Below are 17,580 nucleotides of genomic sequence, written 5' to 3' on the forward strand. Positions count from 1 at the left end.
CAATACTCCATATTTTTAACAACTGAGCACATAAAGAGAATTGCTAATGAATCTGGGTTGAACACGAGTTTGGGGAATGGACACATTTGTCAATTACCAAGTTAATGAACCATTCTAATATAGTAACATGCAAGAAACCCCATGGAAAAAATTAAAAATCATAAACTTTGAATATCCAGATAGAGGCCACTCTATGGAAACCACCATGGAAACAGTGACCAACGTCGTACTGTAAGTAAATACAACAAAAGTGAAATGCAAGAACTGAGTATACACTTGAGAATGGAGACGACCGACTGCACACAGTGCTACTGAGTACATGTAGCAGCAAGCCAAGAAAAGCTCACTAGATGAGTCACAAAAGCTACCCATAGCAGTCATGGGCTGCTATCACAACTTAGCGACTGACTGCAGCATCACCACTTCTCTCACCTTCTACCAGGAAACATTTGTTTGAATACAGAAGTTATGTTACAAAATCGAGGGCTGCTGCAAAAAACACCCTCCTTTTCCACGACATGCATAACTAAGATGGGTACGATGCCAATTCAAAACAGCTTCAATGAGAGTAAATTTAGTTTCGTGGCCAATTATGAAAAAAAGATCAGCCCCGTGACCTTTTTTCCAGAGATGCTGCTATTGAAGTCAATTAAGGTTGATTTCATTCACTTAAACACCACAATCAGATTATTGTGCATCTTTAATAAAGCTGAACACATTTTTCACGTGAATTAAAAATCAGGCTGAAATCTATGTGAAGCACACTCTTACTTCATTAGCTCAGTGGGATAATGCCATTTTTGTGCAAGCACACGGGAAAGTTACCTGCAGAAGAATATTTTAGAAAGAAAAACTGGAAATTCAAGTGTTGAAGTACTTCTGAATTGGAGCATTGCAGTTTCTGGAAGGAGAATTACTGTACCAATGGCTGACAGACTTGTGCACCTTACCACGACCAACCCCCCAGCACGACATCAGGCACTTCAGTTCCAACTGCAATTCAGGAGTACAGCAGGGATTTGTCCAAGTTGTCTTCTTGTTTTACAGGCCCCAATAGCAAATACTTTTCCACCATGCAACATACTTTGAAATGTGCACGCACACTCCCAAACCTCTACAAAAAGACGACCCATGAAGCAGGGAAATGGCACAGCTAACTCTTCTCCTCCCAACTTTCAAGGCAGCTTCAAGACATTGGAAGCCTTCTGAAACTTTAAATAAATTGCAGTATATTGAACTTCCATTTTGCTCGCTCTCTCCTTTCTTACAAGCATGAATTTAAGTTATTGTTATCTACTGCTACCAGCAGCAAAGAACACAATAGTCCTACAGCCGCAGCAAAGAGGGTCTCCATTTCATTTCCCACCAAACAGAGCGGCCCACAAAATACTCTCCTGGATCACGAATACGGGTTTCACAGATGAGCTTACAGCCTGAAGAAAACACAGGCAGCACCAATAGCTGCAGAAGCCCTGCTTTCCTCGGCCTTGCCCTGATCCCCACAACAGAAGCAAACACCTGTGGTGCAGGCAACCCAGTGCAATGCTCCACAAACACAGGCAGCCCTGTCCCCCACCATCACTCTGAAGACTACTCTCTCTCCTTTTGCCAGCTACCTGCTTTTGGATTCAGCTGCTGGATGTAATCTTAGTTTTCAGAAGCTGAAAACATATAAGCACTTCCTACTACGGTTCCATTTTCAAGGCCAGGCTGAATGGAGCTTCGAGCAACCCGGTCTAGTGGGAGGTGTCCCTGCCTATAGCAGAGGACTGGAACTATGTGATCTTAAAGGTCCTTTCCAACCCAAACCCTTATCTGGTTCTGTGATATTTCTGATAATGCACAAACACATGAATTGGGAGGAATTTCAGCTCTCACATGCTGCTGTTATAAGGCTACGTGCCAACATTGTGAAAGGGGGAAAAGTTCAGGGATACTCTTCAACAGCTCCTCTTCCCCTGCCACAGAAACCCGATACAACATACCAGCACACACAAGTCCATTATTCATCACAGTATTAAGCATGAGGTTTTGACAGAGACCAAAAATAGTAGTGGGTTTTTTTTAATATAGACCTAATACTCCCTTTATCCCCCCACCCCTCTAAATATACAACATATTTTACATCTAAACACCTATGCAAAAGCTTTTCTTTACTCTATATCAGGACTCCCAGAGCAGGTATCTCATGTTGCACTGCTCCTCTACTGCCTCGCGCTGCACCTCAGTCCTGAAAGCCACAAGCTTCAAGCAGTAAGCCGAGCTGATGCTAGAGGTAAAAAGGTCAAGAGAGCTCCTGCTTAAAGTAATTGCTACTTCTGGAATCCAGGCACCTGAATCCCGATGTAGGCAGAGGTACCTGCTCCAACAGCCCAGACTCCTGCTGCCAGTAAGCACCTCTGCTTAAAGTAAGCTTCAAGCGAATGCAAGCAAAGATCACTTCTCCCTTCCTAAGCAGACACCTGAACCACCACAACAAAGAGAGGGCCGCATTCTGCAGCTGAAGGTACAGCACCAGGCCAGGGGCACAGCACACACACCTGCTGACCGACTGACTAAGCTGGCACTGAAAAAAACAGAAGCTGCACTGCAAACGCTTCAGCCTCTTTCTGTGCTCTCCTCAATAACTTCAATGCAAAACACCTTTCCAGCAGCTTCCTACAGCTGGTGGCTCTTCTGCAGCTTTTATAGTCTCATGTATGATACGTCCTTACGGCGGTCTTCGCATCACTAGCAAACTGAACTCGTTTAGGAGCACAGTAATGGCTGCACTTTGGAACACAGCCTGCCACAGTTCTGCCAGCCCTCCAGTTGGGTTCAACGCAGCCCAGTCTTCTTGGGCAGACACCTGACTACACAGAAAGCTCATCTAACATTTCAGAGAGGTAGTAGGCTTGAAATTAATAAAGAAAAATATTTTACTAGAAATTAAAACTCTAAACAAATCTAGTAGAGATTTATAATGAAGAATAAGGGAAAAGTATGCAATGAGCCTAAACTGCAAATCTAACAGCCTTCATTATCAAATACTGTAGTTCAGAGCTGAATATAGTTTTCTAATCCAGAATATCCTGCCAAATTTCATAGCTTCCTTATTCAGAGAGCAGCCAAGCATGTGTCTGGGTAACAAAAGCTCTTCAGCAGCCGAATACACAACTAATGCAGTCAATAAGGGAACACTGCATACAGGTTAATTACAAACTGCATTTGAAGAACACACGGTGTTTGATTAAAGCAGCCTGTAGCTGGACACATCTTCCCATACCTTTGAGACACCAAAGAACCAGAAGCTCGCTTACTACCAAGCTGCCCAATGAAAGTTCACGTCTCTGTGCTGTAAATATCTACTTGAAAATCAGGAACATTTTTTGAGCAACATCGACGTCAGTATTGAACTGCAGGACTGACTCAGTACTCCAAAATGAATTACAGGACAGCTGAAAGAAGCTGTCCAAGTCAACAACACATGCTAAAGACACTTAAGACAACAATACTGAAGTTTTAATGTGATCCCACAGTTCAAATCTAAAAAGAACAGTGTTTCCCCCCAGTGCATTCTTAAAAATTTTCATTGCATTGAAACAGACATTTTTGCAGGCAAATCCATTATTTAATCCATTTCAGATATCTGAACTAATACTCTGAGATCTAAGATTTACTTTCATACTATGCAATTGTTAATGCACTCAGACGGTCTATCAAAAACAAACCTGTCAGCCACCACTGGCTCACAGTGCTCCTTAGAGTGCAAGATTCAGAACTGATGAGAGCAGCAGAGTGAAAAAAAAAGGAAGGCTTCAAAGCAGTCTCTTTCTGTCTCGTGTAGTAAAGTGACCAGAGCTGTTCAGCATCTTTATCAGTGACTCAGGCAATGGGATCAGGGACACCCTCAGTAAGTTCACTGAGGATCCAAGTGGAGTGGTAAAGTTGACATAACAGAAGGAAGGGATGGCATCCAGAGGGACCTAGACATGCTCAAAAAGCAGGCCCATGTGAACATAATGAGGTCTGATAAGGCCAAGTGCAAGGTGTTGCACTTGAATCAGAGCAATCCCAGGGATGAGTACAGACTGGGAGAAAAACTCATTGAGAGAAGTCCTGAGAGTTGTCCTGTTGGACAACTAAAATCTTGATGCAAGCCAACAGTGTGTGTCTGCATCCCAGAATGCCACCAGTACCCTGCGCTGCACCAACAGAGGGGGCTGCAGCAGGAAGAAAGACAGGATTGTCCCACTGACTGCTCTGCCTTTGTGAAGCTCCATCAGGAGCTTCAGGTCTGTGTCCAGGCCTGTGGGCCCCCAGTACAATAAGGATACAGAGCTGTTGGAGTGGGTCCAGGAGAGCCACAAGAATGAACATGGGGCTGAAGCATCTCTCTTACAAAGAAAAGTTGAGAGAGCTGGGCTCGTTCAGATTGGAGGAGGTTCTGGGGAGACCTCATTGAGACTTCTTGTACCTGAGGAGAGCTTACCAACAGGAGGGTTTACATGATCCAGTAGTGATAAGACAAAGAGCAATGTCCATAAAAGAGGAGAGATTGAGATGAAGTACTAGGAGGAATCTTTCTTTTCAGAGGTTGGTGAGATGGTGGCACAGCTGCCCAGAGAGCTGTGGGTACCCCACCCTTGAAGGTGCTCAAGGCCAGGCTGGGAGGGCCCTGAGCAGCCTGAGCTGGTGAGGGGCAACCAGCCCACAGGAGGGGTTGGAACTGGGTGATCTTAATGGTCACTTCCAACCCAAGCCATTCTGTGCTACTGCAAAGAAGAAATATTCAACAAAAGCACTTTCCAATCTGCCAAAGGCAAGTCACAAGAGTATGGTGACCATAACATATGACACGTGTATACACAGTCATTCACTCGCCTGGCAGTCTTTCTAGTCAATAGGAGTGTCTATAATCTGGAACCATGCATAGTGGAAAAAGGAACTTGCTAGACTCTCACAAACAGGAAATAAAAATATATGTATGTACTCAAGGCCTGCTCCAAAAGAAACACTTCCTGTTTTATTATGTGGGCCCAGGACATCAGAGGCAGATGATGGTGGTATGGTAGCGGAGGCTGAACCTTCCCACCAATATCCCATTACATTGTTGCCATGTGACAGATGGCAGCAGAGGGGCAGTCTGACAGAATGGGGACTGAAGCAAAGGAGCGTCACCAAATTCCTCCAAAGGTCTCATTCACTGCTGGTGAATGTACAGCTAAGGGTGATGACTGTGTTGAGAAACAGTGTTTTGTAGCTGAGAATTTGCTCTATCAAGTCATGTTACTGTGCTCTTTGTATCCACTGTTGTTTTCATGGAAATAAATAGGAGGCATTATTTTCAGAGCACCCTACATGACCATGCCAGATGTAATGTCAGAAGGCAGTGCCAAAGTTGGCAATCACAGATCTGTTTCCCTGTCCTCTACCAACAGACCGCACAAACCAAGTCTAACGGGACACCACCTCCCTGCAAGAGAGGCACACGAAAATGAAACCTCTCTCCACCCACTTCAGACCCATTTGGTGGTGGCAGAGGCCAGCACCGTTCAGAAACCTTGGCTTCTCTTCCTGGCTGCAATGTCATAGAATCATAGAATCACTCAGGTTGGAAAGGATCTCAAAGATCATCAAGTCCAACTGCAGCCTAACTATAGTATCCTAACTCTAACAACCCTCTGCTAAATCGTATCTCTGAGCACCACATCCAAATGGCTCTTAAACACATCCAGGGATGGCGACTCAACCACCTCCCTGGGGAGCCGATTCCAGTGCTTAACCACCCTTTCTATAAAGAAGTGTTTCCTAATGTCCAACCTAAGCTTACCTTGGTGCAACTGGAGGCCATTTCCCCTCATCCTGTCATCTGTCACCAGTGAGAAGAGACCTACCCCGCTCTCACTGTAAATACCTTTCAGAAACATGTGAAACATGCTCCAGGAAACACAAAATAGCACTGATTCCTCACAAACAGCTCTTCTGCCATTGAGAAACTGCTCTCCTCCTCGCACAGACTGTTATAACCATCTTCCCATCCTACAAGTATTGCTCAGAGAGTGGCAGAACCGCCTGCTACAAGCTTTCCTAAACTACTTTCAGATGTCCTAAAGCCCAGAACTTCAACCCCTACAGTCAAAAACAGGCAGAACTACCAGCCTAACCAATTAATAACCTGGCAGTGAAACCACAATTTGTAACTATTTACTGCTTGCTCCATTTGAACTGACATATTGCAGTGTATGCGAGCACATATAATAAGTGACAAAATTTGAACCGCAGCTCTGTCTAACCCTGCTTATTATTTAATTGGTGTTGATTGCTTAATGCATGCATGTTACAGGTTTAATTTTTCTCATTTTAAGTATCAGCACTTTTCTTGGTAAGCCGGACAAATAGCACCACCTTTCCTTAACACAGCAGCAGGTGCTACAAGTGATGCAACAGCAACTGCAGGGGACTCATGACATGTTTCCAACCATCAGTATGTAATTCCATATTAAAAAGCTCTGTCAGTGAAAAGTAACACTATGCAGCTACCTCTCTTAGGAAGTGTGATCTCCCATTGCTGCACTGTTTAAGACACCAGCCTTCACTATTTTATAGTTAGCTTTTATTTTAAAAAGTTAGGAAGTGAACTGTATGCTACAGAAATCTGGAAATTTGCCTTTTCTGAAAACGAAAACTAGACAGAAAAAGTGATCTGTGTAAGAACTAGAGACAATTTACACAACATAGTGTTCTATTTTATTAATTGTTACTATTTCCTTCTAACAAAGGGATAATAAGCTTTATTAAATGTGTTCACAGTTGCTAATCACAGAATGGTCCAAGTTGGAAGGGACCCCAAGGATCATGAAGCTCCAACCCCCCCACCACAGGCAGGGCCACCAACCTCCATACCTAATACCAGCCCAGGCTGCCCAGGGCCCCATCCAACCCAGCCTTGAACACCTCCAGGGACAGAGCATCCACAGCCTCTCCGGGCAGCCTGTTCCAGCACCTTACAGTCTCACAGTAAAGAATTCCCCCTGACATCCAACCTAAATCTTCCCTCCTTCAACTTCAAACCATTTCCCCTTGTCCTGTCATTATCTACCCTTGTAAAGAACTGGCTCCCCTCCTGTTTGTAGGTTCCCTTTAGGTACTGGGAGGCTGCAATGAGGTGTATATAATGAGGTTTATATAAAATGAGGTCAATAATGAATCAGAACAAATAAAACAAATAAGATGTACACACCTAGAATAAAGTAAAACTTTCCATAAGTTAGCCTTCTGCATTGCAATCAAGACATCCATTTGCTGATGTGTTAAAATAGCTAAGAGAAAAATGCAAATAACTTGGATACAAGGGAATAAGGAACAGGAAAATACTGAAGAATAATAACCAACATATCCAAAGGGGAAAAGAAAAAAAACAACCATGCAGAGCTTGGTCATTTCTCCATTAAGCGAACACCAATGGAATCCAACCTTCAGTATGGGGCTCACACAGCAAGGGGATGCAGGAGTGGTGTGCTCCTGCAGGTGAGTGATCTCACAGTCCTTATCCCAACCACGAGCCTTTTCTCATCACATTTTCTCCCCGTTCACTCGAGGAGGAGGATCGAGAGAAGTTCCATTGGTGTGAAACCACCGCATGTTCTCCAGGAGGGTGCTGAAGCTAGAGATGAAGAAAGGGATCTGCCCAGTTCTGAGATGGTGACTTGAATCACACAGGAGTACAAAGAGAAGGTTATGCAGAGAACACAAAACCATGTTTGTTCCAATGCATTTTAGGAGTTACGATAGGCAAGAGCACATTTTCGACTTTATCTGTGTACAGCAGAGAAAGGCACAGTTAAAGAAACTGCTGTTATCAATCTTTTCAGCTGTTTTCTAAGGATGTTCTCTTTGGACAACACGCCTACTGAAACCAGCAATAGATTTCTACAGTCACACGATACCCTGCATTAGGAGGGACCCCCAGTGATACCGAGTCCAACTCCTGGCTCCACACAGGACCATCCAAAATTCAAACCCTGCGTCTGAGTGCGTTGCCCCCAGCACTTGTGGAAGGCTTGCTGCTCTGCCCTGGGGAGCCTTCCAGCACCAAACACTCCCTCCTTTACTTAACATCCAACCAGAGGCTCCCCTGATGCAGCTCTACGCCATTCCCTTGGGTCCCTGCCCTCATACTTACGATATCTATTCCACACACTACACGCTCAAAATACAAGTCAGATATCTGCAAATTCAGCACTCTCACTTTACTCTAAGTGAGGAAATACGTGTTGAGTTCCGAATGCCTTTCTGTTAAATTTTGTGCCCTAAAATACATCATTTTAGCTATTTTCAATGAAAGAGATGGGAAGAACAGTTACCTCTTTCCTACTGGGAAAGTTTCAAGGCTGCTGCCGGAACCGTGGCAGTCACAAGCCACTCATCTGGTGAGGTCTCAAGGACAAGACACAGGACATTCGGTCTCTTTTTCTTCTTTTTTTTTTTTACTGCACAAGAAGTCAACACCTTAAAACTCACCCCCGAGAACCTCAGATTTGCTGCAAACTACACAGCAACAGCACGACGAGAAGTTCTACAAGTAACTTATTACACAAGCTTTAACAAGAGTACACGTTTTTCAACCAAATGCCCTCAGCACAGATAAGCAAAGGGAAAAATGCTTTCAGTCTAACGTTTCTCTCCCTAATTAGTACGGTTCGGAGAGTTTTACTAGTTGGCAAATCTGAGCAGCCACTGAAAACATGCGTTTGACATTCATTTACTTGGCTTCTAATTACGCGGATCTAAACGCTACTGTAGTATCTATCTACTGAATGTAAACATTGAAAAATGCAGGAAGACAGCACTTGTAATGAAGTTATCACAGAATCTGCTAACTGCAGAAACAGAAATCAATGATCTCCAGAGCAGCTTCACAGATTGATGTACACTTTATGGGGAGAAGGCGGCATCGATGAGCTCCCACCCAGCCTGGGCTTCAGACATGACAGTATTTATGTGCTGTGCAGTTGCGTGGCACTCAAAGAACTCTTCCGTATCTGTTCATGAAAGCCTCTTGGAAAGGTATAGATACATACTGAAAAACTCAAACTTTATTTTTAAATAAAGTCACGAAGTTAGGAAATGCAAAAATACGGTCTGCAAGATCACTCAGATTTCTAGGGATGGTTTTAAGTGGATTCTATAAATGGGCCACCAAATGATTCAGGAAATGTGACTCCCACTCTAAGGTCAGGAAACAGATTATGTTGTTCCCAACTGGAACGATGAGACGACATTCACTGTTCCAAGGGATGTCTACATGACCATTACGTCTCATATGGGAAATTTTTTTCCCAATTTCCATTGCACAAAAGTATCTTAATTGAACAACAAAAACGATTTTATTGTATAAAATCAAGGCAAAGTTACTGCTAGCAATTGTCCGTTTTGTACCAGAGGCAACAATGCTAAACATCTGCACATTTTATTAATTTAATAACACCCATGCACTTATTTTGTGGCTGCATGAATTCTAACAGATTCCCACGCAAGTCAGACTGAATACTTGCACAAACTGATCCATAGATTTCCTCCTCTGTACCACATCAATGCTAAAAAGCTCCTGAACTCAGTGAACTTCTAAGCTCCCTGCATCCCTCTCCCCAGAGGACTGCATGTCTGCAGCTACTCACAGAACTGCTCCCTGAGTCCGTACACTGCACCAGAAATGAGTTGCAGCAACTGAAGCCTAAATAAAGAGTTGGGTGAAAACGGTTTATGTTTTGTTGTGCAAAGCACCGCTCTCCTCAAGAAGTGTCAAAAAGGCTGTGACGGTCCCAGCATTTCTCAGAGACAAAGGGGTTCCAGCAGACCAAGCTGCAGGATTTCAGGGTTCTTACCATCAGTTCTCACCTTTTTTCTCCCCTTTACTGGGGAAGAGAAAGCAGGGATATATAACCTCGTATTCAAATTCATAACTCAATGTAACTAAGTTTAGGAACTGTTTATAATCCTTTGCTATGAGGAACGGTAGTATATCATAGAATCATAGATTTGCCGGGGTTGAAAAGGACCACAATGATCATCGAGTTTCAACCCCCCTGCTATGTGCAGGGTCGCCAACCACCAGACCAGGCTGCCCAGAGCCACATCCAGCCTGGCCTTGAATGCCTCCAGGAATGGGGCATCCACAGCCTCCTTGGGCAAGATAGGGCAGACAAGAAACAAGACAGAACAAACATTGTGACAGCATCTCCCTGACGTTCTTCTTTGCTTCAGCACATGGCAAGAACATTTGCAAGTGTTCTGACATCCAAGAAAGTATATCCTGAAGTTTGGAAAACCCACCTCGCCACTGTAAATCCAAATACTACTGACTGCTGATCACTAAACCTATGTACCCTAGGCAATCCTTCACACTGAAGCAAGGTGAATTAATGAACACATCACTAGCCTATCTGCAGCCCCACAGGGATGTCAGCGAAAGGATAATGCCACAGCAGCCAGTGGTCTTCACAGATATAGTGCAATCAAAGAGCCTGCAGTGCTTTAAGCCTCAGTACTGCCATGGAATTCCTGCGTAACCCACTCCATCCTTCCCTGTGCTGTGAGCAGCTCTCACACACCCATCGATGGCTCACTTCTCCATTATCTCTTAGCAAGGGCTCTGACAAAAATTCCACAGTGCCAACAAAAGCAAATGTTATATTTAATGTTGCTTTGCCTTATGCTTACCAAGATGCTCAGCTCTTCCACAGACATTTCAGATGACTTTCAGAACCCAAACATTTCCCTAGTCTTCCCAGGAATTACTCTCCTGAAACTAATCAAGTGTATTTATTAACTTATTGTTCTGACTCGCTTAGAAAGGATTTCTCAACTTCCACCAACTAACAGGAAGATTATTCAAAATCCACCAGTAATTGCAGCCAAGCTGACATTCCTCCCAAAAACAAACAGCACACAACCATACAGCCTCACTTCTATGTACCACTCAATCAGTCAGAGCTCACCTATCTTTTGCTACAGAAGGGAAAACACGGCTCTCTCACACACTGCATTTCCCTTAGCCTCCTCCTGAAGTCCTCAGGTTTATGCCAGTTTCTTGCCACAAAACCAGCAGGGTTTTGCACAAGGCTAATCCCAAAAAGCAAGAAGTTGTCATTTGCTGGAAGTAAGGATGGCTTCAGCTATTTTTACATGAAAAATCCCTGCTGTATTTGCAAACTTACACTTTTTATTTTACTTTCTAAACAGATTCAGTTCCTAATGGAATTCAAAGTAATGGCTCACTCTTCCTATTTATATCTGAAATACATTTTTAAGTCGTTTTGGTAGTCTCATATTATGTGACTTCATTGCAATGTGCTAAAAAATAACACCAAATCCACAGTTTTAAGATATGCTTAAGATTACATATTCTGAACATTTCAGCATCTTCCTTTTTACTTCTTAAAGAACTTTGTTCACCTTTTTGTTCTTTACCAAGAGAGTGGTGAGGTGCTGGAACAGGCTGCCCAGAGAGGTTGTGGATGCCCCATCCCTGGAGGTGTTCAAGGCCAGGTTGGATGGGGCCCTGGGCAGCCTGGGCTAGTATTAGATATGGAGGTTGGTGGCCCTGCCTGTGGTGGGGGGGTTGGAGCTTCATGATCCTTGAGGTCCCTTCCAGCCAAAGCCATTCTATGATCTACTATAATTATTTCTATTAATGTTCTTTGCCATCTCTCTAAATGCATAAGAAAACCTGCATACATTCATCTACAGAGATGTCTATGCAGTACTTAGCGAGCACAATAGTGAGTGGTTGGGCTCCTAACACAATCTGCATAAACCACAGTGTGACAAAACACATCCATCCAGTACTTCTAACTAACACTGCTGCAACACTACAAAAAGATAGAGTGGTTCCCCTGCACTCCCTCCCCAAGTTACTAGAAAACACACATTCCATTCACGATACTATCTGCTGGAGAAAAGCAGCCACGTTTTGAGGGACCCAGGCAATAATTAAACAAGGGCTCTGCTTACAATGCACCTCTGTCTCCCGCTGAGGATGGGAAGCAGGTGGCAGAGAGAAGTGTGAAAATCTGTGCAGTTGCCTGTATGTGTGAGGGAAGGGATGGCAAGAGAAAAAGGAAAAACACACCAACATTTCTGCACGTTCAAGTGGATGAGTAGAAGACCGCAGCAATTTGTATTTACAGAACTGCACTAGAGTTTCACCATTCGTGTCATACAGAATATGATACAGCAGAAAGCTGGACGTGGGCAAGAACGAAAGGAAAAGCTGCAATAGTAAAACCAGGAAAGTCAAAAGCAGTTCAAGAGTGAGAAAAAAAAAAGACAGACTGGGGAAAAACAAAACAACAGAACTGACAACAGATATCCCTGCATTTAAGAAGAGCCAGTTCTGTTTGTTTATGCTGGCTCCTGTATTTACTACGTTCTTGCAACACCCCCCCAGCATCACAAGAGTCAGGGGAATAGAGCCATTCCCAGCTGAGATTCAAGACAAATGAGGAAGCTGTACCAATGGAATGCTTGGAGAGAAAACCTTACAACTGGATGTTCTCCCCCAGATTACTGTTTCCAACAGGACTAAGTTCTGATCTACATCAAAATCTCTATTCTATTTTACCTTTTTATTTCTTTTTTTTAAGCTGCAAGTGTAACAAGCAAAACTGGGTGCAAAACCCATGGCATTTCTCATAAATCTGCTAACAAGTGAGTCCCTGCTCAAAGCAGAACTATTGCTTTGCATAAACTCAAACCCAACTGTACGACAGACTGCTGATGGGAACCAGGCACTCACAGAACTATGAAACACTTATATATGTTAAAGGTTCAAATGGAGCACTGTGAGGTTACTGCATGCAGGTTGATTTCTAACTGCTTTAAGCAAAGGGACATTTTTTGACTCTAGATTATGGCAGGCTTTGAGAACGTAGCTCAGCTCACACGTATCCTTCTTAAAGCTACAGAGTCAACACAAAACATAAGTGTTTCCATGAAAAACAAACACGCTGACTACCCAACCATCTACAACAACAGTGTCTCCCACTGGGCCTGTGGAAGCAATACCCACCTGCAGTGTGATCCTGAGGGGACGTGGGCAGTACTGGGCACTGCAGTGGTGGGGGTGGTGTCAGCAGTGCTCCCACCTACATCAGGCCCTGCTTTTTTTACGCTGCTACTCAGCACAATCTGTAAAACCACTGTCAGACCCTCTGATCTTCTACATTTGTAGGCTACGAAATAAAACAGCACAGAAAACACATTATCTGAAATGCATCTCATTCTTGCATGTCAGCTACAGTTTTTCTTTCAAGCTTGGTATGCTATGTAAGATCCTAACAAAGGAATGGACATAAAACTTCTGCAGCCCGTGCTGATGCATTTTTGGGTTTTCATGAAACAAAGATTTCAGGCTCAGATTAAAATGAACTTTGCCAAGTCATTTTTGAAGCATTTAACTCTCAGCTCAAAACAAGTACAGATGACAACCAGAAAAATCTCTGTGATATTCAAAACTTCTGCAGGTAAAAACTACTTCTCCTTGGATACACGTTGATCTCTACACGTATCTACTGCAACCAACGTGTTATCCATCTTTTAGTATGTCTTGAGGAACTAGGTAACTGCAAATATAAAACCCCCAATCCCCTCTGCAGTTTTAACTGTGTACTTGCTGTGGCAACAAGCTGCATGACTTCCATTTTCAAGGCCAAGAAATGTCACTTTTTGTGCTCAACAGGAGTGTTACGTCCAAACAATAAGAACTGACTTATATGGAAAGCTGCTGAATCAGAACAAGGACAATCAGATGAGAAGATGCAGACAAAAGCCCTCTAATCCCTCCACACCTACCCTTTTCCACTACCGTATGGCCAACCATTAAGGGAATATATGTGTGTGTGCACATGCAGATACATGCTAGGAGGATGCATGCTAATAAACTGGAACAAAAGTGTCTCTCTAATGTAAGAACTACTCTCACTGCTGCGGTACATATGCGCTTTATTGACAAAACAGACTTCCTGAAATCACTTCTGCAACTGCTTTACCCCATACGACAAGCTCAGCCCAGCACCCACAGAACCAGCTTAAGCAGTGCATGTCACAGAGGACATGAACAGCAAGATACTTAAAAAATAAAAATCCTCAAAATAACGTGGATGAAAACTAAGGGTGAAGTCCAAGAAGGCAGCCTGACATTGCCCTCATTCCCATCAGGACTTGCATGCAGGGAGCTCTGCAGCAGAAAGGCAACTGAGATCTATCACCTTAACTGACAGCTTTGCCAGTGACTAAAGAAATTAAATCTTTACAGATGCATCCAGAGGTAACACCTGGCCCTGATCTGTAAGGCAAACATTTCCCAAAGCAGCTCGGAGAGCACTTGCCTGTTAATCTGAAAGGCACAGCATGTCTTCTGAGTGGGATTTAAACTAAACCTGGCTATCACGCTTTGATATCCAAGCCATTACTAAAAGAAACTGCACACAACTCGTTTGAAATTACACTGCTGATGGTAGAACTAAATACATTTTCATCTTCTGATGCCATTTAAAACTCTTTCCTACCAAAGGATGGTGAAGTGCCTCTGACTTCGCGGTTAGAAGCACTACAAATGACTGCACAGCTGTGTTTGCTCTTACAGGGGGAGAAAAGGAACCTTACACGGAAAGACTCCTTGTGTCACTTCAGGGTGACTGCCTGGGCACTGCCTGTGAGACAGTGCTGCAACAGCTGCACTGTGCGCAATAATCACAACTGCTATGTTATGGGTGGGGGAATTCACATCAGGCTAAGTATGCATTTCCAACTACATTTACCAAAGAGAAGAGGAAGAAGCAGCTTGATAAAGCTCTCATATACCTATACATACGATACGTGCAACGAGAAGTATTTATAAAGCACAACCACGACAGCTTTAAGAAGAAAACCCAGTGTATTAACGCTCATCTCACAGGAGGGCTCAACTTAGAACACGAGAGAATTTAGGGTTCTGTTCACTGCAACGGGCAGTGCAGCGTTCTGTCCTTCCACCATCAACGAAGGCGTGAAGACATACAGGCAGGAATTTAAACCGTCTCCAGGGTTATCTGCCTCTGTGTACAACAACTTGCTCTAAGCATGCTGGAGATTTAGAAACCACTGTACGAAGAAAAAGAATGGAAATCATCAAGGAGAAAGCTTTCACAGAACTCTACATTGCAGACGATTCCGTGTGCAGTCATATATCATTTCATTGAGCAAAAAAGTGTACCTAAAAGCAAACTACAAAACGCTGTCGCGAATCCCATCCAGCCCCCTGGACTCAACAAGGGGACGTCCTGCCCATACGCCCACCCCAAACACCTGCCCAAAGAAACTCCCTCAAGAGCAAACTACGAGGCAAACACACGTGCAGCTTTCCACGCGCACCACGATCCTACGTAATGTTTAACACACGCTGCCACAGTAAGAGATAACTTCTCACTGCAACATAGGCAAGCCTAACTTTTTTCAGCCAACAGCCTCGTGTGGTAGCAACCATGACATCAGATACGGTTACAGTGACCTCAGCTCTGTGTCAACACCCCAAACGTTGGAGAGAAACATTAAGTAGCAAAATGATACTACGGAAGCTAATGAAAAAATCTATTTCCAATTAACGCTGGAAATAAAAGCCAACAAAACCTATTCAAATCCTCTATACTTCCCTAGGTGCAACATCCACATATTAAACTGCAGAACGTGCACTATCAAGCAGCTTCTCACATGCATTTGCCTACTAACCACTCCGCTGGGCCAAATTCCAGATCCTGAACTCTCTGAACGCTTGGGAGAGCTGTCAGGTGATTCAGAGCCGTTCCTACACACACAACCCAAAGTACACCGCCGAATTACCACCTCCTTTTTGCTCCACGCCTCCTTCTCCCACCAACAGAACACATCTGTGCTCACACGGGCACCGACTGAGCTGTGGGTCACGGGGAGGTAGGAAATAACGCTGCTTCTCGGCACAGCCGCATGTGTTGAAAACGCTTTGGCCCCACAGATGACCGAACGTACCGAAACAACGCGTTTTATCTAAGAAAACGGGGCCGCGAAGCGGTAAATACACACGAAACGCGTCGCTGTCCCACACGTCCGCAGCACAGAGCCTCACCTCAGCCGGGAGGCAACAAAGAGGAGGAAAGAGAAACTAAAAGAGATCTTCAAGCGCTTTGTTCGCGCTCCGCACCTAAACGGCAACGATAAGGCGGGCAGAGAAAGTTTTACTCGTTCTGCACTGACCGACGCGGCTCACGCAGCGCTCCGGGAGCGGCGGACAAAGCCCTGCAGGGCACCGGCCGTGAGGACGCGGGCACGGCGGCCGCCGTCGCTGCGGGGGGCGGGCAGGAGCGCAGGAGCGCGCAGAGCGCCCCGGGCGCGCAGCACAACGCCGCGCATCCCCGCACGACGGCGGCCGCCCGCCCCAAGTTCTGTTACCGCTGCCGGCTTCGAAGCACAATTACGCCCCGAGCCCTCGCGGCGCGGAAGCAGCGACGGCCCTCTCGTCCCGCCCTCCGCTCAGCCGCTCTCCCCGCGCGCATCACAAAGCCCCGAGCTCCCGGCGCTCCCTCGCCCCGAACAAAGCCCCCGCCCCGCTCCCACCCCGCCGCCCCTCCCGCCGCCGCCGCCGCCGCCGCCGCCGCCCGCTCCCACCTCGGCGCCGCGAGCACACAAAGGCGGCGAGCCCGCCGCGCAGGCCCCGCGCCGCCCCGCCACAACATGGCCCCCTCCCGCCCTCTCTCCCCTCCCTCGCCGCAGACAAAAGGGGGCTGGAGGAAGGGAGAAGGGGGGCGGCCCGCCCGCTCCTCCCGCCCGCGGCCTACCCCGCGCGGCCCCGCCGCTACTCACGGGCTGGTTGGCGGCGCCGCTCGCCGAGACGGAGCCGGAGCGGGCCCTGGGACACCGCCGCCCGCCCGCCGCCCCCCGCCGCCTGCTCCTCTCGGCGCCTCTCCTTCCGGCCTCCCCTCCCCCCCCTCGGCCGCGAGGGGCTCACAACAACATGGCGGGAGGGCGCGCGCGGAGGGAGAGGGAGAGCGAGAGCGCGGCAAAGCTCCCCCCGCCGCCACCACCGCCGCCGCCGCCGCCGCCGCCGCTCGCCCCTGCCGCCGCCACAGCGCATGCGCGCCCCGCGCCGGGAGGAGGCGGGGAGGCGGCCCCGGGCCCTTCCGTCGCGCAGCGCGCATGCCCCTCCCGCCGGCGTCCGTCCTCCCCTCAGAGCGGCCCCTGCCGCCGGGCCCCGCGCCTTTGGTCGTGCCTCCGGGCTGTGCCGCCGTTGCTTCTCTCGGAATGTTTTCAGCGTTATCGGCTTCCCAAAGGGAAGGCCGCGGAGCGGGGCAGGGCGCGTTGTTATACAATAAACAGTAAACGCGTGGCCGGAGTTACTAATTGGCTGATGTGCCTGTACATGATGGCTGTGGAAGGATTTAGTTCTTTCCTTCCCCGAGAGCGTGAAATACGCGATCTCAGATATAGCTGTCGATAAATAAATCACTGGGTGTTAGTAAGCACTGCTAAGGCCACAGAATGGCAGGGGTTGGAAGGGACCTCTGGGGCTCATGGGCTCCAACCCTGGCG

General features: G+C 46.2%; 1 protein-coding gene across 20 annotated transcripts in view; it reads right to left on the reverse strand.

Annotated features, from left to right (window-relative positions):
* The window catches only part of PUM2 (pumilio RNA binding family member 2), a 63,216-nt gene extending 46,091 nt beyond the window's left edge, over positions 1 to 17,125 (reverse strand). For 9 of the 20 annotated variants that reach the window (XM_040697215.2, NM_001039292.2, XM_015284963.4 and 6 more), the window contains exon 1: positions 16,855 to 17,125. The gene's annotated coding sequence lies outside the window, so the exon portion shown is untranslated. Of the gene's footprint in view, positions 1 to 825; positions 11,067 to 13,051; positions 15,894 to 16,120; positions 16,735 to 16,854 lie in introns of those variants that run through there. The other 11 variants (NM_001396839.1, NM_001396837.1, NM_001396834.2 and 8 more) reach the window with 7 other exon arrangements.
* Positions 17,126 to 17,580: the final 455 nt, after the last annotated feature.

The sequence above is a fragment of the Gallus gallus genome, chromosome 3 (genome assembly GCF_016699485.2).
Source record: "Gallus gallus isolate bGalGal1 chromosome 3, bGalGal1.mat.broiler.GRCg7b, whole genome shotgun sequence".
NCBI lineage: Eukaryota > Metazoa > Chordata > Aves > Galliformes > Phasianidae > Gallus > Gallus gallus.